This window comes from Cinclus cinclus, chromosome 28 (assembly GCF_963662255.1).
Source record: "Cinclus cinclus chromosome 28, bCinCin1.1, whole genome shotgun sequence".
NCBI lineage: Eukaryota > Metazoa > Chordata > Aves > Passeriformes > Cinclidae > Cinclus > Cinclus cinclus.
Window position 1 is genome coordinate 4,909,382 of NC_085073.1, and position 27,217 is coordinate 4,936,598.

Below are 27,217 nucleotides of genomic sequence, written 5' to 3' on the forward strand. Positions count from 1 at the left end.
ACCCATTCTTTAGAGATGAATCCAGGAAGAGAGGCTTGAGATTTCACCCAGGCAGTAAATGTTAATTAAAACCTGCTAAATCTACCATCATTTTTTCCTCTCTGGGTGTACAAAGAAGAAAGAAGAGAGAAGCAGGAAGGGAGGGAGGCATTTTATTCTTGCATCTAACCTGTTTTCCAGATGAGTTTTTCAATGATCAGATTCAATCTACTGTAAAAGCTTCCCAGGGAGAGAAAGCCTCAGCACATGAACCAAAAATGTAATGATCTGGGAAATGTATTCCTCTTTAGGGGAAAGAAAACTGGTTTCAACTTTGTGCTCCCACTTTTATTGTTCACAAACTATGAAAATTTCCTTGCCACAGCGTGGAGAGGCAGTGTCAGAGCTGTGACACTGAGCCAGCCACAAGCACGAGGAGATCAGGTCTGTGTCAAACACACTCCCCTTGGAGGGGCTGCCAAACTGCATCAGATCCAACGTCTGTCTGCTCGTTCTCCTCCTTACATTAAGTACCATCCTGTACTCTACCAGGAAGACACTGGCCTAAATGTGTGGTTTAATAAACCTGCAGCAAAAGACACCATCATATTTTTATACGTTTTCCCATTTTGTAGCAGTGCTCATGTCTTTGGTGACTCTTGTTTTGTGCCTGGCCTCATTGGCTTCCTGTGGCAATGAGTTTCATGGTAATTATGTTCTATGTTAAAGAGCACTTTTAAAATCAGTTAATGCAGTTCTGGCTACATCTGTGCTTCCGACGTGTGCTGAAAGGTCTGGTCCCTAATCGCTGCTGCCGTGCCACCAAGAATCGCCTGTGACCATTAGCAGAGCACTTCCCCAGGGCCAGCAGGGTCAGCACAGAGGGACGTGGTGCCACTGGAGTCCCGGGGAATGAGATTTCCCACTGGGTATCTGCTGGAGCTGCAGTGAGCAGACCCTCAGGGGAGAGCTCCCAATTCCACAGGAGCCCTGGAAGCAGTGGCTGCTCATCCCCCATGCCCTGGAACTCAGGGATCTGCTGTGCTGGAACAAGCAGAGTGTGAATTGCTACCAGCTCAGAGCAGGAGGATTGTGCATGCATGTGAGCAGCCCTGCAAGCTGATGAGTAACAGAGAAGGAGGTCTCAGTCCAAGCAGTCCCTGGGGTAGCTGCTGCTGCTCAAAAGGAAACCACATGATAGTGTCTGTCACTTCTAAACATTGCTCAAAAAAATGCATCCTTCAGAACTTTATGACTCGGTAGTAGCAAGAACCTTTATAATCATGGGTGCAACATGATTTAACACGTGAGAAAAATTTATCAGGCCAGCTGAGGTCACCAGAGCCAGGCAGAACAGGCAGCTACAGAGAGCTGTCACACTCATTGCATTCAATGTTTTCTGCAGGACAGTGTAAGACAGCAGGGAGGAACCTTCAGCCTCTGCCCAGAACACTGGAAAATGCCCAGGGCACAGGCAGGTAGGGAGGTGAGGGGTTTTGACATTATTCCCAGACAAATAAATGTGATTCTGCACCTGCTGATGCACAGTCTCCACTGCTCTTTGATTACCTGGCCCCAGAGGAAATGCTCGTGTTCATCACTGGGCACCAGAGCAGGCTGCAGGCTGCAGCCAGCCCAGGACCCCTAAACACACCCAGGCCTTAAGGGGAATCTGTGCCATTTCAAGAGGGTGGCAAGCCTGGAAATGGGGCTCCGGAGATGAATCCCACTTTGCTTCAGCGCTCTCTCCAGGACAGAGCTGACCCACTTCACAAACAGCACTCTCCTTCTGCAGCATCCAAATGCTGCTCTATCATTTAGCACTAGCCATGGACTAATTCTCTCCCTCAGGGACAGTAGATTAGATCCCACAATTTCTCTCTCCCCCCGAGTTTTCAAAAGGTCTTTCGAGCGTAATAAACTCAGGTATTTATATATCAATCTGCGTTACCTGAGGCACATATTACAGAGGCCTGGGTCACAGCAACATCATTACAGTGAGTTTTAAAGAGAGCAATGGGAATAGGAGAGATAAATAATTCTCTCTGTAGTGCCCTTTCTATTTGTATGCTGAAGCTTAGAGCAGTTCCCTGCCTTGGACACACCTTCTGAAATACAGCATTTCACACCAGAGCGGAAAAAAAATCAAGGTAAGCAGCAACCTATCCTCCAGAGCTAAAAAAACCCAGCTTTTTCCTCTTTAAATTACAGGCACTTGTACTTCACCTTGGCTCCTGTCTTCTGCTGCTTCCTCCCACTTCTTAATCCCTTGAAGCTGTTGCACACCTGCAGTCACTGCTTTTCAGAGCATTTATGCTGCATTTTTACATTGCCAAGGATATTACAGTGTGAGAAAAGAGGTCATGGCTTGGCTGCCTTGGGGAGCAGCGTCAGCCCCTCTATATGGCATCGGGGCAGCTCAGCTCCAAGAAATCCATTCAATCACAGACACTGAGGGAGAGTTCTCTTTAAGCACTTGCTTAATATTTTCTTGGACTGGAGGTTGAAACTGGGCCAAAAAAAGGCCTCTGAACACCTACAGAACTCCTTGGTACAACACTTCTCTGATATCACTTCACCCAGCTCCTAAAGAACATAGTAGACATTTCTGACTGAAGAAAAAAGCAAATCACATGAAAGGGCTGCAGAAGGGTTGTAAGCTCTCCTGCTTACTCACTAGCTGACACAAGCAGGTCAGATCATTCCAATAGCAGCAGTTTATTGTTGTATTCAGAGGCCAAGTGAAAATCAAGTTCCTCTGGCACTGGGTGAGGTACAAAACCACTGCAAAAGCTTTATGACAACTCGAGGCTGTGAAGAGGAAGACAAACATCTGGAGCCACCCAGCAAACACCATGGACTTAGAGGATCTGACCTCCAGTCTGGGGCTCTGGCCACGATTTCACACCAGCCCTCACCTCTAAATTCCTGCTCAGCATATGTTTCATTCTTGTTTATAAAGGCATTTTAATGCATTGACTTGCCTCTGAGGAAGAAAGTGCCTGGTGCTTGTTTAACTGTCTTTATGAAGCCTGAAACAAATACCACATCATTTAACTTTGAGGCTTTTGTTGCTGGTATCAGTCGTGTACTGCAAATCACAGACTCAAGACTGCATCCAACCCCTAATAAGCAAGCAAACTGCCACTCGTCCACCGCCCTGCTTTCCCCCAGCTGCTGTTATCTCTGTGTGAGATGGGGAATTGGAGGAAAGAATGACCCAGTGATTGTCTAAATCAGCCCAGCTCTAATTTACTGGAATATGGTTTGAGCAGCTAATGTAACACCTACTGTGAGCAAGATGGAGCTATCTCCAGGACTTCTGTAGGCTAGGAATATTCACTTAAATGGCATTGTCTGGCTGCACTCACTGGAGGGCTGCTGTACCACAGAGAGCAGTTAACCCTTGGAGTGTGAAATTAGGTCAAAAGAACCAAGCTTTCAATGGCAATCAGAAAAGTTAACTTTCCACTGAAAATTGGGTGTCCTGTTTGCCTCTGACACTTTCTCAACTCCTTGAGTAGCAAACAGCTTGAGCAATTACAGCGCTCAGGTAAACAGACACTGGCAAGGTGTCCTCAGGATGCCCTCAGTCTGGCAGGATCCTTCCCCAGCCCTCACTGAACAGTTACGTGCCATGTTTCCCATGGCTGGATTAAGCAGCTGGTGTCTCCTTGGACAGAAAGGATGGGATTTTTTTTCTCCTTTAAAATACTGCCTGAGACACACAGAAGTCAGCACCTTCCCTTGGCCCTGGTGCACAAGCTGAGCTCCCCAGAAAACTACCTTTGCCTCTGTCCCTATGCTCCTCACAATGAGGTGAAAGGAATAATTCCTCCTTTGCTTATTGTCTGTGAGCATTTCAAGGCAGGCAGTGAATCTTGACCTGAGAACTTAAAGCACCCAGGACCCCACAACAGCAGTACCTGACAGGGCAGGAAGATGCTCATCATATAAAGAGCTTCTGTTTCAACAGCAAGGTCATCTCAAGCTGTTATGAAGTCAACATTCACAAACCTGCAAGTATAAGGCAGAAATCCTGTTTGAACCGGTTTAGGTAAGAAATATATACAATTTAACCTTCCTTTTAAATGGAAGGGTAGATTTTCAAGAAGCAGTGCTTTCCAATCAGGTGTTATGGCATTTTACGAAATAACACTAAATATATAATACAAAATAATACCTGCATCAAACTACTTATCTCCATTGTACAGATGGGGAAACAGTGGCACGGGAAAGCGGAGTGGTTCCAGAGCGAGCTGGAACTTTGTAATTCACTGGGCTGCGGGTTTGAAGCTGCCTCGTGGGAAGCACAGCTGTGTCACCCTCAGCATTCGGGAGCAGGTGAGCTCCCCCAGGCTGAAGAGCACGGAGCACCCTCGGGATGCTCCCCGCGCTGAGCTGGGACACGCTGCCGACCCTTCCTGACTCCGCCAGCGCAGAGAGGAGCCGCTTCCAGGAGCTGCCTGACGGACGGACGGACGGACGGACTGACAGAATGACTGACTGACAGAATGACTGACTGACTGATGGACTGACTGACTGACAGAGAGAATGACTGACTGATGGACAGAATGACTGATGGACAGACTGATGGACAGATGGACTGACTGACAGACAGAATGACAGACTGACGGACAGACTGACAGAGAGAATGACAGACTGACTGACGGACAGAATGACTGACTGACAGAATGACTGACTGACTGATGGACTGACTGACTGACAGAGAGAATGACAGACTGACGGACAGAATGACTGACGGACAGAATGACAGACTGACGGACTGACTGACTGACAGAGAGAATGACAGACTGACTGACTGATGGACAGAATGACTGACGGACAGACTGATGGACAGATGGACTGACTGACAGACAGAATGACAGACTGACGGACAGAATGACAGACTGACGGACAGAATGACTGACAGAGAGAATGACAGAATGACAGACTGACTGATGGACTGACTGACTGACAGACTGATGGACAGATTGACTGACAGACTGATGGGACTGACAGACTGATGGACAAACTGACTGACAGACAGAATGACAGACTGACTGACAGAATGACAGACAGAATGAGAGACAGAATGACAGAATGACAGAATGACAGACAGAATGACAGACTGACAGACTGACTGACTGACAGACAGAATGACAGACGGACTGACTGACAGACAGACTGACTGACAGAATGACAGACAGACAGACAGACAGACAGACTCCCTCCCACGAGCACACGGGGATCACTCCAGCCGCAGGAGCCATTCCTGTGTTTCTTTCCACGGCCCCACAGGCTGGGCACAGGCTGAGGAAAGCAGCCTGGATGTGAACAAAATCCTGCTCGTGCCTCCCTCCTGTTTCCCACGTCTACATCCCAGGAAAGGCCAGCCGGGCTTGCTCTGTACCACTGACACTGGTGGAGGGTGCCTTGGCCACCATCGGATGGAGGTTCCTGCACTTTTTTTGGGTACAGCTGTAAAAGATCCACCTGGCCAGGAGCATGGCACCTCCCTTCATTTCCTTTTATACCAAAGGGTTGCCTTTCCTATAAAAAGTCAATCCTTTCCTAACACTGGCCTGAAGGCAGACAGCAGGAGATCAAAAAGCCACAGGAGGAACAACATTAATGAGTGTAGCAGCACCCGTGGAAACAAGAAGAGAGAAAGCAGGATGAAAGTGTGGGAGGCAGATGTGAGGTCAGCTCAGGAGGAGCCCGAGTGACTCAGAGGGGAGCCAGAAGCGTCTCCTCGTGGGCCAGCCCAGGTGTCCTGCACTGGCCAGCTGGCTAATCCCACAGCTCAGGGACCAGCAGCTGAACCCCCCTGCTCCTGCACTGCCAGCTGAAGGGCTGAGCTGCCCAGGGAACGCTTTGGGATCTTCTCCCATGCCCTGGGTGCCACCACTCCCTTTTCTTGGATCACCTTCACAGCCCACGCCTGGCAGCACAACAAGCTCAAGAAGGGTGATGGCTGTGAAGGGTTAAAACATCTCCCTGCCACACGTCTTGTCTTGCTCCAGCTACACCTAAAGCCCAACTTTTAGTTATTGCCAAAAAAAATCCCAAAACCACACACCCCTCCCCCCCCCAACAATTGTTATCCTAATTCTCCTGGGAAATAATGACTTTCTGTTATTAAATAATGTGAAATTATTGAGGTGAGTCATAAAGCATTTGTATTAACACTAATGGATCCATGATTATTTTTTTTCTTTATTTTATTATTATAAAACTTGTCTGTGTCTTCCCTTCCCCCTTTCTCTGTCCTTCCCATCACATTTGGTTCTCAAGGGAGGTAATCAAGACTTCACTTGAATTTCTCATTACTTGAAAGGCTCCACATCACAATATGATAATGGGACAGTTTCATAATTACAATTAAAAAAAATATTGGAGCCAGAGAAAACTGGAGAGGTTTTCAGATTCTTTTGTCTTTGTCACCCAGAAATTAAAGGATTGCTTTAAAACATATTTTAAAAACAAGAGGAGAGGGTGGTTTCATCTTACTGATATGCACAAAGCATTGTGCCAAACTTTATTTTGGAAAGTCCATCCTCCCTTTTTTATTTCCTTAGACCACCTCCTCCCTCCATTTTTTTTTTTTCTCTTTTGATAAAGTACCAGGCAATGTTAGTTCCAAGATATAAAACAGGACCAGTAATTAATTCTACCACTATTTCCCCTAGAGGCAAGTTATTGTGCCTCAGTTTCCCAATTGCAATGGCAGACACTCTGGGAGCCAAGGCTATTTTTGTATTTCTATCCAGAATGCTACAGGCTCATACCAAGTGTTTAAACCCTGCCTTTAGGAGCAGGGCGCAGGTGGCAGAGATGAGCAGAATTAGTCCTGTGCTCTGCTAACAAGCTCTGAGATCCCACAGGATATAAGGGTGGATTAGATGTGACAAATAATAATGATTACTCTTATTATTCCTCCTAGAACTGGTCTAAGGCATTGTCAGCTAGAGATGTGTCAAAGTGGCAAAACATCATGGCTTATGTGGAGCTCTGGAAAAGCTGGAATTTCTGTCTAAAACTCAGAGTCCTTTGCTGGGTAGAAAACCACACATTTTCTGCTGAGTGTTGCTCCCTTTAGCCTCGTTCCCTGAACAGCACGAGCAGTGATCCCAGTTCCTGGGATCCCTTCTTAGACAGCTTTGTGACACCCCTGTGTGAGCAGGGACACCTTGCCTCAGTTTACTGCTCCCTCCCCATCTGAGGGCAAAGCTGCTCAGGGAGACTCTCAGAAGTGCATCCAGGGTTTGGAAAGGCTGGAGGAGGTGACCATCCCTAACAGCTGCCCCAGCACAGCCCTCAGCAGGGACAGGGGCCACCAAAGCTCCCTTTCCTTGCCCTCCATGCCTGATGTCAGATGGGTGTCTCTGGGTACCCAGGCATCTCTGCTCCAGTGGTGAGTGGCCCCTGGCTCCGGGGCACAGCTCATGGAGGCAGGACCAGCTCCCTGGGCATCAGCACAGCTCCAGGGCCTGGCCCCTGGCAGAGATTAGGGGCTCCTCTAAAGCAAATAATGCTAAAATGCAAATAGCAGCAGCAGCAAATTCTTGATTAAATATGAACAAGCGCAGAGAATTGCTTATGTCACTCACCCCACTCCTCTCTGTCCTCCATCTGTCTGCTTCTCTCCTCTTCCACCATCTCTCCCCCAGCCATCTGTTCAGTGCTCTCCCTCCTTCTCTCCCCTCCCTGTCCCTGCTGCCCTTCCCTTTGTGGCTGTTTTGCTCTGAGGGGTTCCCAGTTTGCTGCTCCTCTCCCTGCTTCCAGCTCCTCCAAGCTCTGTGGTGTGAGCTGGGGGTCGGGGGATGTTGTGTCAGCTGAAAAGCTGAAGACAGATGGTTCCTGCTCCTCTGCATCCCCTGGGAATGTCTCCCTGGCATCCTGCTCGAAGGAGCTGCAGGTGGGGAAGGACTGGAGGGTGGCTCTGAAACCTGGACAGCAAGAGCAGCTGCCCTGCCTGTGCAAAGAGGAGACTTGTTGAGTGGGCCCTGGGACAAGAGGGTTTGATAACCATGGGATGCCTGGTCTCAGAATTCTGTTTGGGCCAAAGGCAAAGTAAAACTAAACCAGTTAATGTTTGGCCATAGACAGAGGCAGTTAAAATATTCAGTGGTCATAATCAAACCATCCCACGTGCCTGTTGCCCGTCTTGCAACACCACTCACTCCAGAGCAGTGTTTGCACAAGCTGCTTTGGAATCAGAATAATGGCCTTTTAGCCACCTTGATGGGATTTATTTGCTTTCCTCTGGAGTAAACAAAAGTACAAGGCCAAGGCACTGGATCGATGAGCATCAAAATCTCCAGAAAGGACAGAAACATCATTGCTCCAGTGCATTGCCTACACCTTCCCAAGGTGGGAAGGATTCCTGATGCCAGCAGCTCCAGCTTCAGGGGATTTGTGTGCTACCATGGAAGCCAACAAAACTGCCTGCTGTCATAGACAGAGATTGGGTTTGATCCAGACTGGCAAATCCAGGGTTCCTATAAAAGAGCTGAATAAGGGCCCTGTGTCTGACAAGAAGGAAATAAAACTATTGGACTGTTGGCTTTGATAAATCCTTTCCCTGACACATTCCTCTGTCTTTGTTTCAGCAAAGGATAATGGGAGAGAAAGAGAGAGACACTGTGTCCTTTTTTTTCTGATAATTTAAATACAGTGGAACAACAGCCCAGCATCAACACAGAGCTGTTAGAGGAATAACCTGCCTGTGCACCTTTTTTCTAGAGTCTCCAGGGTGAAATCAGTTTAGATTGATGCACGATAAAGGAACAAACCTGTTGGCTGAACGGGGCATCTCTCAGTGCAATAGGCAGCACTGTTATCAGGCCTGTTAACCAAATAAAGCTGTGAAGTGCAGACATTGTCTGAAGCACAGGCTTCCCAGGCAGCCAGATCTTCTTAAGGAATCCTTGATAAAGGAACAAGCCTGTTCAAGTTAATGGATATCCTCGGGTGCTGGGGATCTTTGCTGTGGCTGCTGCTGCTCATCCCTCCCTGCACCCACATTGGGGAGCAGGAGGGAGGAGAGAGGATGTCCTACATGGAGGGGAGAGGGATGTCCTACATGGAGGGGAGGGGGATGTCCTACATGGAGGGGAGGGGGATGTCCTACATGGAGGGGAGAGGGATGTCCTACACGGAGGGGAGGGGGATGTCCTACATGGAGGGGAGGGCGATGCTCTGCACACAGAAGGTGCTGGGGGATGAGCCAAGGGGAGCAGCCCCAGCCCTGCCCAGAAGTGGCTGCAGAGGAGCTTTGAGCTGTCAGGGATGCTGGACCTCAGCTGGGCCTTTGGACAAGGACTGCTTTTCTGAAAGAGTCATGGAGCAAGGGACAGTGCAGAGGGGTGCTGGCTCAGGGATGCTTTGCTCAGGATCTCACCTCAAGTGACCTGAGTCCCTGGAGAAGGGAAAAGAGGGATGATACAGGGTTTGTCCTCCAGGTGAGAATCTTTCAGAGCCTTCAGTCTGAGCTACTCAGACTGTGCCACTGAACAGCTCCATCCTCAGCCCATGCTGAGTCCACAAAACAGGGCCCTGACCCTGAGATCTTCCATCTGGGAGCAAGAATCAGATGCCAAACTTACCTTTCAAACCAGCTTCACACCTCCTTCCTGTCACAACCATCTTTGGACTTTGTCCTGATTTGCCCCAGCCTGAGTGAGAACAATGCTGGGCTCCCTTCAACTGAACTTTGTCAACAACAAGAGAATAGTAATTTCACTGCAATGTTTTTCCTAAGGAAAAAAAAAAAAAAAAGAAAACAAAACACCACAATTTGTTTGTCTGCCTGTGACAGGGAAAATTTTTCATGTTACCATCAGCCCTGGAGTTCATTCACCTATTGGAAAGATGTCCAGCTTTGAGAGATGTTTAATCTTACTTGGAAGGCAATAATTAGGAAAACACACACAAACACATGTGCCACACGCTCCCAGGCTCATTAGAGCCTGCCTTCTCCCCCAGCTGAGGAAAGGGGATTGTTTTGGTGAAGGGGATGGATGTGGTGCTGTGCTTGGTTAAGGTGTGTGTGTGCACCTGTGTACCCGTGCAGAGATGTAGGTGCATGTTAACATCGCTGGAGGAGAGAGGTGTTCAACCTGTCGAAACCTGTGAAATTCCCCATCCTGGTTCCATTTTTGGAAGCGGATTTTGATGAGATCTCTCCTGTCACTGCACAAGAGAGGATCTAATCACACCGCACAAAGACAGCCACAACTGACAATGCATCTCCCTCTTCCAGGAGAAAGGAAGAAGGGAACAAAATGAATAATTCAAATGATAATTAGCAGTGCAATTATTCCTGTTTTTAGAGTAACCTACAGGACGGAACATCAACGCATGAGTCACTGGCAAAGTATAAACAGAAATAATTTGGAAGATGCTGTCCTGATGCTTTACAAAGAGACTTGTCAGAGAGTTTCTCTTTTGATCTCACATTGGCGTCAAGACTCCCCTCCAAGTGCTCCCTGTAAGGTCAAAGCTGGCATTTGTCATCCAGACCTTGGCTAAGGGAGAGGGCAGCTCCAAAAGCAGCACTGGGGAGGGAGGGCTTGCAGGGGGGACACAGCCTGGGAGAGCAGAGCTGAGACCCATCAGCTGAACAGCCACAGCACCAGGCAGTGCTTTGGGCTGGATTCAGGACAGGGAACGGCGTTCTCCTGTGTCTGCACAGCCTGGGGCAGCAGCTCCCAGCTCTGGCTCTGATGTGTTCCAGCCCTGCAGATGCCCAGGGATGGGATCCCCTGCAGGCACCAGAGGCTGAGACCTGCAGGGGCTGAAGCACTGGGAAGGAAGGTGGGGGGTGCTGGTTATTTCAGGTTGGACAGGGAGGGGAGAAGGTAAAATCTCAGTCTCAAGGTGTCCCACACTGTGCTTGTGAAGAGCCAAAACCCTGCACAGGAGAGAGCTGTCACAGGCCTGATGCTGCACTCATCCTTTCTGAAAGGGATTCCTGCATCCAGCTACAGTCCAGACATCTGAACCAACAGCCTTTACAATCTTTCCAACTTACAGTCACTCTTGCTTTTGCTAAAGTCTGGAGGATCTCTCTTTAACGGGAGACGTGAAGCCTTGGTGGAGGAGCAGATCCCATCCAAGGAGACGCTGGGGCAGCAGCAGCCTCCTGTGACAGCCAGCAATGGGAAGCCTCTTGGCACTGCAACACAAGAGGAAGAGAAGAAAGATGTCTTTAATTTGCCTGGTAATGATCAATATAGAATCAAATCCGACCTTGAATTTTAATGGCTCTCTACTAATAGGAGCCACTCATGGATGGAGGGAGGAGGACCAGAATAGCCTGGGGAAGGGAGGGCTGGGCTGTCCAAGGCACAGCAGGCTCAGCACCCTGTGTGGCCACCCCTTGCCACCACAAATGTGCTTTTTGGGAGCTGGCAGAGGGAAAAATCGCTCTGGGGTGGCGGTGGCTGGCTGTTGTGGGCACAGGAGCTGGCACAACTCAAGGCTTCCAGGGTTCCCCAGAGCTCTGTTTCACCCAGCAAGTTCAAAGCACTCTTTTAAAAACAAACAGGAAATTGGAGTCAATGTTCACCTGGCAGTAACCAGAGCTGCAGGTCTCCCAGGCCCTGTGGCCCCTCCCTGTGATGCTGGGACCTCTTCTGCTCCCTGTCTTTGTCATGTATCAGATGCTGAAGAGACAAAATTACTCAGCTTCTAACCCAAGGCACGGACAGCATTTGCAATTGGCAGAGACTCCCTAAAAAAGTGAAAAAAAATGCATAATACATTTATATATATATAAATAAATAGAGATTGACCAGTTGAAATTATATAGTAGCTGTTAACATTGGCATCTTTATTTGCTGCATCTATTGTACTTGATTTAATCTTGCTCCCACAACGCTGAAAACATTTGACTCATCTGCTAGAGGTTCTTTTTGTTGATATAGAATCATTTTGACAGCTATCCTGTTGGCTGTTAATAAATATATGCACTTTCTATAATCAATCATAAAACAAATCCAATTGCCTTTTCACTTTTTATTTGACCTTAATCCTAACAAATCTCCCACAATTTCATTGAATTTACTCATGAACCAGCAGAAAAAGAAAGAAAGAGAGGGAATCCACTGACTCCTGTCCACCTGTTTGAGGTGAAGAGAGCCAGGAGGGTCTGAGATGGAACCAGGGCAATAATCACCCACGTTCTGAGGCTGAATGCTGAACCACCCCAGGCAGATCCTTTGGCTCTCGGGTGCATTTCCCCTCCCCGAGGGCAGAGCAGAACCCAACACCCCAGCCACGGATTCACAGCACCCTGCTGTGGACCCTGCCAGGAAAAGAAATCACTCCTCCAGGAGCTGCGGGAAGGATCCTCCTCCTGAGCAGTCTCACCTGCAGGATCACCTGAGGTCTCACCTGGCACCTTCCTGTGCCCACCCCTCTGGGAGAGGCTCTGGCTGCTGAAATGCAGCAGAAACGAAGGGAGGGAGCGCAGGGCAGAGCATGCAGAGCAGGGGATGCTGCACCTTCCTCCCCACGTGGCTGCTTCTGCTTTGTGACGTTTGCGTTTTCCCCTCGCTCCCCTCCCAGATTTCTGCCTGCAAAACCAATCCACTGAGAACTTCGGGACTGCCAGGGAGATGAGGTTTGCCTCTCAGACGATCCTGTGTCGTGTGGTGGGGAGGAGGGATGCGAGAGCATTATTCTGCTCTTAAATCAGGCGTGGATCTGCCCTGGCTTTCCACCACCCCAGGAGGCACAAGGATGCTTTACGAGCAGCTCTTGGTACAGTTTCTGCTTTGCAAACATTTCCATTCCTCCATCTCTAACAGAACAGAATGCAGAGTTTAGATATAAAAATAAAAAAAATAATAATAATAATAAAAAAGAATCCTGCAGTTGAAGAAGGAATGGGGAGGGGGGCAGAGGAGAAGGATAAAAGCAGGAGAAGCAACTTTGTCCTTTGGTGGCAGCAGCAGCAAGCTCCTGTGGCTGGAACCCCAAGGAGAACCAAAGTATCTTCATCATTATCTGGCTGCAAACGGCAGCTGCTCCGCCAGCCGCTGCTCGGGCGGGACCGTGGCTTTTACCAGAGCAGGAAGGGAACAGTGGGGCAGGGAATTAAAATATGGGCTACAAATTGGAAGCAGCAGGGGGTGCAGGGGATGCAGCTTTGCCGGCGGATGCCCGGTGCGCTCCCCATTTATGCAATGCCAATGACTTTGTTCTCAAGCAGCTCGCAGAAGAGAAAAGGAGAGAAAAATACATATATCTATATAACTCTGTATATCTTGATCCTGCAGCTTGCCTTGGCCCAGGAAATTCCTGCAGAAGCCAATGGCAGGAGGGACTGCAGTGCTGTAGGTTAGGGTGATGCAACGCTAACAATCTGCAGCCATGAATTACCTGCCCTTGTGCAGGCTGCTCTGTCTGGAGAGCAATGTTATAGATGAGGAACTGCCTGGGCAGGAGGTGTAGATCCAGCAGTGGCTGTGTCCCCTCACAATGGTGCAAACCCCACATGAGCTGGAGCCCAGGCTGAAGAAGGATTTGACCCACCAAGGTTGATCTCCAGCATTATCTCACACTCAGGGGAGCCTGAACTCAAATTTATACTTGTGTATGGCCTTGAGACCTCCAAGTTTTTTTCTGCATTTATAATGGAAATCAGTGCCCAACACAACGGGATGAGCACGTGGAGAGGTGCAGAGTGCTCAGGCAGGTCTGTGGTGGGGCCAGCCTGGAGCTGCAGCCCCTCTGCAGTAGGTGACCCTTCCCAGCAGGACCCTGTCCTTGTCTGTGCCTCTGTGGCCCCACATCACCCCAAACCTGGCCAACAAGCCTGCCCTCGGGAAGGGAAGGGAAGGGAAGGGAAGGGAAGGGAAGGGAAGGGAAGGGAAGGGAAGGGAAGGGAAGGGAAGGGAAGGGAAGGGAAGGGAAGGGAAGGGAAGGGAAGGGAAGGGAAGGGAAGGGAAGGGAAGGGAAGGGAAGGGAAGTAGTGCCTGACAGGCGCCTCCCTTCTACAGCCCAGCCAGAAATAGAAACATGGGCCATGAATTAAACACGCTGCAATCTCTCCTCTGTCTCCAGCAGGAGGTTCAGCTCAGGACAGAGCTCTCCTCTTGCGTGGATGGACACAGGGTGCTTACCTGGGGAGGCAGGGCATGGGTCAGCAGGTATCTTGCCCCACGGGTTCCAACAGGAGCATTCCTGTGAGTTCCCTGTCCCCAAGCCACCCGCACTGTCCCAGCACACTGGGCTGTTTGGGACAATGCATGATGCACAGGCTGGGGCTCACCCTGCCAACAAACAGCTCAGTCCCTGGAGGCACAGTGAGCTGGGGTCCTGCCAGCTCCCACCTGGGTGCCAGGGTGGCACAGGTGGGAGGAAGGGCCCAGCCCTGAAGCACCAGGTTCCCTCCAGCCTCAGCAATTGTCTGGATTCCCTTTGGTGACACTGAGGAAGGAGCAGCCCTCCCCAGGGGCAGGCAGGCATTGGGAGCAGCACTGGGCAGTGGATGATGAGCTCTGCTGGCAGCTGTGATGTGATGGATGCCATGGATGCCACGGATGCGGTGGATGATGCCTCAGCCTGCCCGAGTCCATCCGTGTCTCTGAGGTGCCCCAGGCAGCAGAGCTCAGCGAGGATCAGCCCCTGTGTGCCTGTGGCCCCGGGGCTGAGTCAGCCCAGGAGTGACAGGGAAAACCAAGGAAGTAATTTAGAGCCTAACAAGGGGAAATCCAAAAACCCTGGCTCAGCCTGAAAGCCAGTTGCTTGAGAAGGGGCTTGATTTCCTTCTGGCTTTGCAGATGCTCTGAGCACATTTTTCTGACTCACAAAGGGATTCGGCATCAGGCTGGCTTCTTCCTCCCATCTCCAGCACCACTTCATGAGCTGACCTTGCAGAACACGCACAGCCTTTTCAGTTCACGGATAAAACGTGTTTGCTGCGTGGCTCACACGTGCACAGCCGGACTGGCCACGCACAATTCTGTGTTTGCAGCTCCTGCCGTGAGCCTGGTGTCGCTGCCAGCCCCCCAGCCACAGCAGAGCATGTCCCCAGGGATGGCCCCGCTCCTGTCCCTGCTCCTCTGCTCCTTTCAGTGCCCACGGGCAGCTCGTGCCCCGTTCTGGGGGTGCCCAGGCTGGCTGTGACACTCGGGGAGACACTGCCGGGTCCGTCCAAAATGTGAGCGCAGACAGCGAAACACGAGTGGTCCCACGCACACAGGGATGGAATTCTGTGGATTAAACAGCCACGGGATCGCTGGCCTGGGAATCACAGCTGGGATGTGCGCATCCATCCTGGAGAGGGGACAGTGTTTTGAAAACCATAAATAGGAAATGTCAGGACAGGAGTCTCAGATGCTGCTCTCTGTAGGGAGAGATGAGATAAAGTGTCCTACAAACCACCAGGTCACACAAAGTGGGGGTTTGTGGACCCCCAAATTGTCTCGATCTCTCTCTCTCTCTGCTCCTCTCCCTCACTTGCAAAGGCCTTGCCTGGCTCTGCAGAAGCCCTGTCTGATCCAGCTCCCTCCTCTCCATCGGGTTAATTGGCCACTGCCTTACCAGGGAAATCTCAGCCTGGCTGTCAGCCCCGAGCTGTGCTTAGCAGGCTCCAGAAGCTGCAAGGGAAGGGGTTTTAACCTGTCACAGAGGCAGCTGGGGAAAGGAGCAGAACTTGGCTGCCTCTAATTGCTCTTTGCGCAGAGATGCCTTGTTTATTCGATTAATTTGGAGCCATCAAATACCAAGGTTCAACAAGCAGCTGCTGAGCGGGGGGGATTTTTGCCTCTCCAGAAGGCTGGGGTATGCAAATCCCTTCTTTCCTTCAAGCAACAACAAAACCCCTTCCTGAAAACCTCAATTTCTTGGTTTTTATAGGCGTTAACACTCATTGTTCCCTTAGTGTGGACTGTATTGAAAGATGTCTGTAATAATGTTTTTCCCTCTGAAGTCACCCAGAAGGTAAGTGTCAGAGCAGGATGGAAAATGCAGGTCCAGACCCAGGAGTTAAAAGTCCTCGAGGCTGTGCAATTTGGCCAAAGGAAATGCTTATTTCCACTGATAAATTAATATGAAGTAACAGATATTCCCCCTTCACAAAGGCTGCATATCCCAGACCCAAACTCTTCTTGTTAGCCAACAAAATCCCGTCCACTCCTGATCTCTGAGTGTCATGTACCAGCCTGAAGAAGCTCACGGCGAGGAGCCCAGCCTGGAAGGGGCCAGAAGAACTCCTTGCTCCGAGACGTGGAGTGTAAATCAGAGCAGGATGTGCCTCCTCTGCTGGCATCTCACAGCTCTCTCTGGGCTAATTTGGCTGCTCACACTTTCTGCTTGCGTCCTGCTGGCAGCCTCTTCCAGCAAGGCCTAGGATTTAGCTTTTTAGAGAAATAAAAATTATACATCAAACCTTGTTTCAGCTTGCCTGTTCACAATCAAATTTTCCCAAGCATGGGCAGCAGCCTTATGAGCCATTTCTGTTTGATAGCTTGGGCTTTATTCACGTAGATAATGAGTTTGGCAGGAGGTTAATAAGTGTCAACTGAAAGATAATTTAAGAGTTGTAAAGATAAATTTGTTGTGGGCTCTTTTTCTGGGTCTGTGGCTAATATCTCAGTGCCTATACACATGCACACACACACACAGTGCACAGCTTGGTTTCCAAGTCCATAATCCATAATGGTTTTCTTTATTCCTTGAGGTATTGTAAATATCTAAAAGCTCTAGTGAAAATCCTGCTGCATGTAAATTCCCATTGCCTTTTTTTCCTGACTTTCCTGTGCAAGGAGATTAGATTAACATGGGGGGGAAAGAGGCAAAGAAAAGGAATAGAGTTTTAGAAAAGTGGCTTTTCCTTCTGACATAATGCTCAAACTGAGAATTTCCTGGCAGGCTGGATAGAGATGTGGTCCTTATGCAGAGTTTTGAGATGGAAATGGAATATTTGGCAAGGTTTAGGCATCTGGGGTTTTTTTAATCCTCTCCCACTTAAAAAAAAAAATCATTAAAATTTTTTTTTTTTCTTAAAAATACCCTGAGATCTGCCCCACTGTAGCCAAACTAGTGCATGCTTCCAGTGAAGGTTGTTGCAAACCAGCCCAGGGTTTTGGTGCCCAGGAGCCAAAATTCCTCAGCACCAAAACCTTACCCTGGCCCTCGCTGTCCTGCTCTGCTCCCCTCCATCCCTCCCTTTCCCAATCCCTTCCAAGCAGGAGGGTTTAGGGGGGATTTGGTGGTGGATGCTGTGCAGGGGGAGGCAAGGAAGGCCAGCAGGGCTTTGTCAAAAGTATCAGCAGGATCCCCTTCCCATGAAAACCCCATGAAGTTAAAGATTATTTACATTTTGGGTGGGTAACAACCATAATCTATTTGATTAGGTGAGGCTTGGATTAAGTACCAAATTTATCTCTTTACATTGTCAAACTTAATAGTAGTTTAAAGCCAAACCTCATTGAAACTCTGCCTTCCCTGCTGGGCTAATTAACACCCATTTTAGGCTCTTAAACCTTTGATGGGTGTTTCTGCTCCAGCTCTTTGGTAATAGGGGATCTACTTTAATAAATCAGACAAAAATCTCAGCCAAGCAGCGCAGACCAAAAGGTTCTGCCCAGGTGTGATGGGTTTCCAATGCAGAAGGGGAGATAAAAGCATTTTCTTGATTAAATACTGCCACCAGGTTGAACCCCTGAGTTTTCTGGTGCTGCTACTGATACCACTGCTAATGTGTGCTGAGTGTTTTATTTCAGGGTTGGTCCTGTAAAATGGGCCAGATTAATGGGGAAATGCAGCCAAGTGTGCTGAGCTCAGTGGGTGCTGCCTGTGCATTTGATGGCTTTGGGTTTGGGTTCACAGAAGATTGTGATGACTTCAGACTCTCCTGGATGGGGGAGATACTCTGGTAAAGCAGTGCCGGTGTTAGGGGAAAATGGTAATTCAGATGGTAATTCAAAGGGTAAAGAGGCCCCAGTGAGCTGTGAGTGCTGGGGTCCCGCTGAGCTCTGCATGGGACTGAGCCCAGCTGTGGCCTGGCAGAGCCAGGGCTGGTGGCTCCAGCTGCAGGGAACAGCCACCAACTTCTCCTGCATCCCTCTGATGCTCCTGCTCTGTATCCATCTGGGGAAATGCCCAGGTACTCCTCTGAGTGCCTCAGGCTGGATCCCTCTTGAGACAGGAGAGAAATCTGCTCCTGGCTCCTTGGAACTCGTGTGGTCTCAATCCTGTCCAGCTCCCAGTGCCCCAACCCCTCCTCAAGCACTGTCTGAGGGCACCCCTGGGCCATTTGCCCTGGGCTGCAGCCACAGGCTCAGTACCCTGGAGTCAGAAAGAGCTGCCCAAACCCCAAAAGGCTTTGGGGTGCTGTCCTACACAAGCTCTGCTGCCCCAGGCAGAGGCTGGAGGGGTTCCTGGCTGTAGCTCCTGGAGTCCCGGAGTGCTGTGAGGAGAGAGAACAGGGCAAGGAGAGATGGTGCCACATTTAATTAGCTCTCAGCAAACCCAGATTATTCTTAACATTAAACTAATCTTCAGAAAGGGAACCCTTTAAATGAAAAGAAAAAGTGCAAGGCTAGGAAACCATTAATTGATTCCTTATTCATTAACCTTTGCAAACCACTCAAAAGGGCTGGAAAACGACTTCCTTTGCAGCAAGGGCTTATGCAGGGGCTGGAAGGAGCCTCTCATAACCTGCACTGCAGAGGGCAAGAGAAGGGCTGGTCCCAAACTGCTCCTTTGCTAATCAGAGACAATTCCTCACAGACACTCTGCTGTAAACACTGAACACGCTCTTTTGAAACCACCCTGAAGCCATGACAGCTTCCCTGATATTTAATCTGTAAACCTCAAACTTCTCATGCCCATCCCTGAGCCCAGCAGCTCAAATCTCATGACAGTTATTCTTCTTTTTTCAAACCAGAGCTTCTGGAGTCCAGGGATTTGCATTGAAAAAATCCTCGATAGATGAGAGATTGTGGAAAGAAGTTTTTAAAGGGCTTTTGGGTTTAAAAGCCCCAATCACCCAGAGCTAAAGGAAGCTGACAACAGATACTAAAAATCAGATATAAAAATCTCCAGTTTAGTCACTAAAATTAATCAAAGGGGGAAGGGAGATGGTACCTGGTGATCACCAGCAGTGTGGCCACTCAGGCTCAGATCAGAGAAAATCCCGGAGTGGTTTGGGTTGGGAGAGACCTTAAAGATCACTTCCTTCCCACTTGATGGATCACCCAAAGAATGAGCAGGGAGGCAGAGCAGGTCCCCTGTCCCCAGGCAGGACACCACTGCTGAGGGTCCTGTCCTGCTCCCCTCCCGACCCAGCCCCCAGCCCCTCATGCCCTTGAAGGCAGAGGTCTGGTGGTTGTTTGGTTTTCCCTGGGGAGCTCTGCATTCCCACCTTCCTCAGGAAGGAGGACAAACAGCGCAGTTTCCATAGCCACAGGGAAAGAGAAGAAAGGAAAAGCCTGCGTGGTCAACGGCTGCCAAATCCCTTTTGTTTGTGCCTACCAGCACTTGGATTTGCCCTGATGTGAAATGACACTTTTCTCCCTCACTGGGGTCTTGTTTTCTCGGTATTTGATTCTTGTGCCAGGACTTGGACAGAAACCAATGGCTAAAAGCTTCCTCTTATAAACTCTGGAATTAACAACCTCCTTTTCCTGACCTCATCAGCACAGTGAGGTAAAAAAAAAAAAAAAAAACCCGCAAATAAACTAGACACATTTTCTCTTTTCAGGCAGTTTAGGCAGAAGGGAATCAAACCCTTCACAGGAATGCCTGATCCAACCTCTTCCAGAGGCACAACCTGGAGATACGGTACCTGTGAAACTGAGGTGAAGTTTTGATGTTCCCATAGAATCATGGATTAGTTTGGCTGGGAAGGAACTTAAATCCCATCCAGTGCCACCCCTGCCATGGCAGGGACACCTCCCACTGTCCCAGGTGCTCCCAGCCCCAATGTCCAACCTGGCCTTGGACATTCCAGGGATCCAGGGGCAGTCACAGTTTCTCTGGGAAACATCTCTGTGGCTGGAAGCATTAAAAGATTTGTGCACTCCTTGAGCATGGGACATGCACTCATCAGCAAATCTGAACTGCTCTGTCCTCTCAGCATGGGCAGGAATTACAGCCTTGTGCAGCAAGAGAATCAACTTTCCCAAATACCCCCCTGGCAGAGATCAGGTGCTCGGAAAGTCACAGGTTCTGATCTTGAACAGAATCCCCACGAGCCACCTTCTCCAGAGCATCCCCTGTGAGCACAGGGGCAGTTTCCCTGTGGCTGCTCAGCATCCTCCCCTCTCCAGGCTCTGTCCTCACTCCCCTGGCTCCTCTGGCTTTGCTCAGGGCTGGCTGCTCTTTAAAGCAGTGTCTAATGATACTCCATTGATCTCAATTATCCAGAGACAACTCTCAGTTATCCTGAGGCTGATTAAGCAGGTTGCAGATTAATCATACCCTGCTCAGTGGCCCCTTCATCCTCCTCACTGGTTCCTTACATCTTGATTTTGTTCACAAGCCACTGTGTGCTCCTGTTTCCCAAAATACAAGTCAGAGCAGTGTTTCTGCTGTTTCTGCCTTCTTCAACTCGGTTATTAACCTGGACAGGTAAGACTCAGATGGTATTTTAATTCTTATTTCTTATTTCCATCACTGAGAGAAAAAAAAAGGCCCCAAACAGAGCCTTTTCTCCAAATTCAGCACTTTTTTTTTTTTCTGTTGAAATGGAAATGTTGGTGCTGGAAATCATCAAAGAGCCCCAGGGAATTTTTCTCCTGTGTTTCAGTGTTCAGACGTGGCTCGTCCCAAACTGACATTGGTTGGTGGTGCCTGGGAGGAAACCTCAGAACCTGAGTAAGGAACTGAGGTGGTTTGGGATGCTCCTGTAGGGAGACGCTCGGAAGGGACAGGAGTTCTCTCAACACCTGGGAAGCACAAAGTGAGGGTTCCTCCTCCAGCTCAGAGGGGGTTCAGATGAGCCCCAGGCTGAGGGCACAGCCATGGTCATGAACCTGCACCCAGGAGACACACAGAGAATCCTTAAGGCCAGAAAAGCCCTCTAAGCATCGAGCCCAACCATTAAACCAACTCTGCAAAGCCACCACTAAACCCTGTCCCCAAGGGCCACATCCACACAGTTTTTGAACACAAGAAAGAATGGGTGAGAGAGAAGGGTTATGCCATGCTTCGCAATTCTGAATATTAGGGCAAAATACACCAAAAGAGAAGAGGAAAAAGGGTTACCTGTAGCACACTGTCCTTGAAAACCTGGCTGGTTCTTTTTGTTGCTGTCGTTTTGGATTTATTTATTTTTTTTTCTCCAGTTTACCCAAAAGGAAGAAGGGGAAAAAAAAGGTGGCAGTGCTGTCCTGCTGGGGCTGGCTGGCACAGCCCGGGTGAGGGACTGAGGATGTCCCTGCAGTCTCCAGATTAAGCACAAGTGCTTTGTGCAGATAAATTGAAAACCCTCAGCCCTGGAACAGCGAGTCATAGAACGAGGCTGTCAGGTTCGAGAGGGAGAGAGAGAGCAGCTGCCTATGGAAAGAGAGATTAAAAGCTGAGAGAGAGACTGGTGTGCCTTTATGTCTTGAACTGTGAGCCAGAGATGGCTTTGAGACAGGAAAATGCAGAACTTTGAAACATCCGTATTTATTTCTGTATTATACACCCACACATGCAGCTCCACTATCCCAAATACAATGATCTAGGCATGCACACAAGTACACACGGACACACGTGCTGGGAGTATTCTACACCTCAGATGCTCCTGGCTCCCTGTTGTGCATGCCCAAGGGCCAGCCTGAGCTGCATCAGGGCAGGAGACACCACAGGATCACACCACAGGACACAGCAGCCATGGCTTGAACTTGGCTGCAGCTGATCCTTCAAATCTGGTGGCAGCAGGAAAAGCCAAGGAGGAGTTGGAGTCCAGGGCAGGTTGGCAGCAAGCTGGGGATGAGCAAGATAATGGGGGTGAGCACACTCCAGCACCCCCAGCTGCCTGCAGCAGGGACTCCCTGATCAGGGTGTCAGGGTCATTTCACTAATTATCCTTTCCAATTAACTCCTTTACTTTCATCCTTTCACATTTTGCAAGCGACGGGCCCCAGGGCCTCTTTGGCATTCCTTGGAGGGGAGGGTGGTGGGGATGGGGACAGCAGGACCAGTTTCTGAGGCAGCCTCATCTGCTGGATTTGTGGACAGGACAAGAAGGAGGAGGATGGCTTCTGGCTCTGTGCTTTGGGATTGAATCAGGACAGGGAAGGGCCAACAGCAGAAGTGAAATTATTCCCAATCTTCCCCAAGCCTGGCTCACCTGCTCACTCCCACCCACAATCCAACCCATGATCTTGAAGTGAAACTGGCTTTTATCATTTCTTGTTCAATCTAGTCAATCAAAATCTCATTTAATGGAAGGGAGTTCTCATTCCACTCAGCACAAAGGGGGTTTTGTTGTGTTTTTTTTTTTTTTTTTTTTTTTTTTTTTTTTTTTTTTTTTTTTTTTATCTATTGCAAAGTGGCCGTCGTGTTGCTGATCCCAGCTCTGGGCAGCCTCCTGCAGCACCTTGCTGACAGCCAGAGATGCTGGGGGCTCTGCTCTCCCTGGCTCCACAGCTCAAACCCACTGCTGCTTCTTACGGGCAGAAAGCACTGACCCTGCTGACAATTTTTATTTTTCCTCCTCTCCTAATTTCCCTGCGTGGGATTTCTGTGTGCACAGCCCAGACGAAGGGCAGCATCTCACCCTGTGATGGTGAGGAGGAGAGGGCAAGGGGGAAGGATGGAGGGAGAGGGGGATTAGAAGAAGAATCCATTTGTAATTACTGAAATAAACACAAGTCGGAGAGAAATGCAAATGCCTCATGTTGTGAATTGCTTGACAGAAGAAGTGACAGCTTTTTATTAGGGTGATAACAGCAAGGAGTTTTAAAATAGAATAATCGGTGCAACAAAAGCAATTTTCATTCTGAATTTTCATTTTAAATGGATGATCTTGTTTTAATCAAGTGAGTCATCACAAAATGCTTTTAATTGCCGAAAGTCAAGAGCTATGTTGTAATTTTGATGTCTACTTTCAGGCTGATGATTTGATTTATATAAAATGGGGGGAAGGGGGGGTTATGTTGTTGCCCCATTTGTGTTTTCTGTCATTTCCCCCTCAAGTGAACACAAGACCTGAATTCACCATTCAAAAATCTAAATGGCTTTTTGGAAAGTGAACTCACCTTGCCAACAAATCCAGAATGGGCTTGAAGCAGAAGATGTTCGTTAAAATCTGCGTTTGTTTATTTTCTTCCCCTATCTTCTCCTGTGTTATTTGAAGCAGCTGAGCTGCTGACACGAAGTTTGACTTTTTGTGCTTTTTAAGGCATTCTGGGATGGTGAGTGAGCCGGGAGCTTGGACCACTTCCCACAGACTCGGAGGAGGATCCGCGTCGACATCCAGCACTCTTCCAGGGAAAAGGCGAATTTCAGGCTTCATTCCAGGCACAGAACCCACCTCTTCAGAAGAAAAGTGGCTGAGGCTTTGTGATTAGAGCCAAGATTACACAGCCAGGTCCTTGCTGGCACAGTGAGGGACTTCTCAATATCTCCTCAGGTGAGATTCTAGAGAGTGGTTAATGCCATGCAAATCAGGAAGGAAAGGGAAGGGAAGAAGCTCCTTTTTGTCCATCTAGTGCACCCTGCTAAAGCCCTTCTTCATGTAAATGTGGAAGGTTTGAGATGGTTCATTTGAAGGAGCATGGCTGCAAAAAGTGGAAGGAATCCTGGCCAGCCCTGGTGGGTGCCCCTGAGCTCTCTGTGCCCAGTGGGTCTCGCTCAGTGCCTGGGTGACCTGGAACCACACACTGGGCTGGGCTGGACTGGAAAGGCCCATCCCATTTCAAGGCCATCCAGTTCCAACCCCCTGCCATGGGCAGGAGCAACTTCCACCAGACCAGGCTGCCCAAAGTCCTGGCCAACCTGGCCTTGCTGTTCTTGGGGAGCTCAACTGAGGTCTCCTGGACCCTCTGGAGAAATCCCTCACTCTGTTTAAACTGGACCTGGGCTGCAGTGATGTCCAAGAGCAGAGATGGCTCCAGACCATGAGCCAAAGCAAACGCAGGATTCAGGATCCAGCCAGGGCGCGCATCACCGTGGAGCTGATTTCCAGTGCACAGCAAGACAGAGAGAGCCAGCAGCTTCCAGCTGGTGGGAGCTCGCCTGGAAGGGAGCACTCAGCAAGAACAAAGAGTGCTTTTGCTGAATTCATGCTTTGAAACCTTCCCCTGTCAAGTCCTACCCTAAAGTCAGAGAGAAGTGCTGTTGGCTCCTGTAGAAGGAATGGTTCCCTCACCCCAAGATCCCACCAGATGTGATCTCCTCAGTTCAAGAGGATGGCTTGAACTTCATGAGCAGCCAAGAGTCAGGAGGACATGCCCAGCTTTGCCACCAGCTTCCCAAATCTCCCCTTCAAGTCTTTTCAAACTCCAAATACACTGCCCTGAAATAAGGAAAGCTACTTAGAGCACCTTTTTCTTTTTGATTTTAACAAGAAAAATAACCTGTGAGCCTTGGAGGCCCTGGCTTTGGAAAGGGGTTGTAACAAGGCTGCCTCATCCTTTGGCTTTGTGTGTCCTTCCCTCCTGTGCTGCACACATTGCTCCTTTCATGCTGCTGTTCAGACCCAGCACGGTGAGAGGGGACAGAAGCCATTTGCAAACATGTTCTCAGAAGAAAATCTGCTTTCCCCCCCACCAATTTACAAAGTGATTCCTGTTGCTGCACATTGTGTGCGTGCAGGGATTAAAAACACCCCAGAGCCCAAAGCAGGAACAAGACGTCGCATCTCAAAATCCTCCATGAAGGCGTGAACGAAGACACAATACAGAGCCAGTGCTGACATGCACAAAACAGCTCATTATACAGGAGAAAAACAGCACCTTTCACCCCCGACAAGCTGGAAAAGAGAAAATCCCTGCCAGATCACTTCAGCAAGAGCCTCACGGGAGAGGTGTGAGCGTGGAGCACTGGGAGCTAATTGGGAGAGCCTCCACCACCCTGAGCAGCAGCAGCAGCAGAGAAAACACATCCCTTTGCTGTCAAATAAATAAAATATGCCAGCATTAGTCTCCTTCCCTGCCCTCCCTAATTCCCGTGTCCCAAACTGAGCTGCAATCGTGCCCTCGTTCAGCATCTCCCTGCATGGCTGAGCAGACCAGGCTTTTAGCAGGATTGTCAGGCTCATCCCCATCCCTTCCCTTTGGAAATTTGGGTCAAGGGCTTTATTCAGTTTGGTTTGAAGCCATAGCTGATACTTGTAAGGGATGAACTTCAAAACTGTTTTACCCAGTCCTGCTCAGGATCCACCAGCCTTAATGGGGCATGCTGTCAAGAGCTTCCTTGGCCATCTCCAGAATTAGCATTACTCATGTTTTTAAATAGATCCTCTGCTATATCTGAATGGCAGGTTTGTTTTCCTGGTAGGAATAGCCAAGAAAGGATCCCTTTCCCTCATCCTGGCCACCACACGCATCTTCTGCCTGAGAGCTAAGGCAGCCTTGATGTCTTTATTTGTTTTTTAGAGAATATAGTAAAGATCCTAAAATAGTCAAACAACACAAGGATCCAGCATGGAAATTAGCTGGGCCTTCAGAGGCCAGCTTTCTCCCCTCATTAATATCTATAACAACCATGGAGCTTAATTGGGGCACTTGGGAAGTTCCCTTTGGAAAGCTCAGAGCAGCAAGAGCACCCCGGGCTGGTCATCACAACGAGGCTTGGAGCAACCTGATCCAGGGGAAAGCATCCCTGCCCACTGCACTGGGGTGGAGCAGTGTTGGTCTTTAAAGTCCCCTCCCCAACCCCAAACATCCCGTGGTTCTATGGTCACCCCTGTTGTGCCTCGTCCCGCGAGCTCATTCCCCAGATGTGCTGGCTCAGATCTGCAGGAGAGCTGTGGGAGATGGGGAGAACTTCCAGCTCGGGTGAGGCAGGAGAGGCGTGAGTGAAAGGGATCCTTGCAAATCCTTTCGAACCATTTCCACCACGAGAGCCAGCTCTGCTCCTGCTGGGGATGAACCCTGGCGAGAAGCAGGGTGGCGTGGGTGCTGCAGCCCAGGCTGTGCCTCTGCCTCGGTGCCTTTGTCACCCAGAGCTGTTCCAGCTCTGTCACTCACCACGTTCCCTGGGCCACTGGTGCTATTTAAAAGCTATTTAAAAGCTCTGGGTATTTATCTGCTGCTCTGTTCAAATTGCTGACTGGGCTGTGCTGGCCCTGCTCTCTTTGGGGAGGACACACGATGCTCCACAGATTTTTGATCGAAGCAATCTCTCTCTTGAGGTGCTTTTTTCTTTGCACAGGATTTAAAAAAAAATAAAAAAAATAAAAAAGCTGCTTTCTTCCCATCTCTTTCCCCCATTTTCCTATTTTTGCCAAAGAGCAGCAACTTGAGGTGAAATATTTTCCAGTGCTGACAAAAGCTTTGATATTGTAATGGCAAACCCATCAAACCAAAGCTTTTTACTCTGGATTGTTCTTTTTTTTAAAATATTGGATTTGTGACGTTTGCTCTCCTTCCTCTGGCCCACGATTGATCTGCCTGTCCTATTTATCTCCTCCTTCTCACCAGGCCATGGCCTTGAGCCCACTGGAGACTTTGCATGGATTGCTTGGGATTTTGGATGAAGCCAGCCAGTTATTTTCCCTTCCCCTGTTCACCTCTGTTACCTGATGTTTATCCTCTAACCAGGCCTGGGCAAGGTTATTTTCTGCATCCAATTGACCAGAAAAAGCACATTACATTTTGGTTAAACAATAATGGGAACACACCAAAGTTTTTTCAGGAGTCAAAATTCTTCCTCAGAATTTCAAAACCCAACATTTCCCATGGGAAGACATGAAAAGCTTGATCTAGAAATTAATTACATTTATTTGTGAGGTGGCTTCAAAAGAGCCTGCAGAAGAAATCATTTTGGTTTTCACCAAAAAGATTAATTTCAGGCCTGTTTTAAATTATATTTTCCTGCGTGCACCCTACACATTGGTATGGAAATGTCAGCATTTATTTCTCCATCTGACTCTGATCTGAAGTCTCAGCCTGTCCCTCCAGACCTGCCACCACCCAAGCACCATCTCCCTCTCCTGAAGCATTTCCCTGAAGTTCTCCCACCACTGACTCTTTGGTGTTTCTAAATTAACTACTTATTCTCACTACTTTTCCCTTCAGTTAACAGAGAGAAACTATCTCCTCCAGAAAACAATTGCAAACAC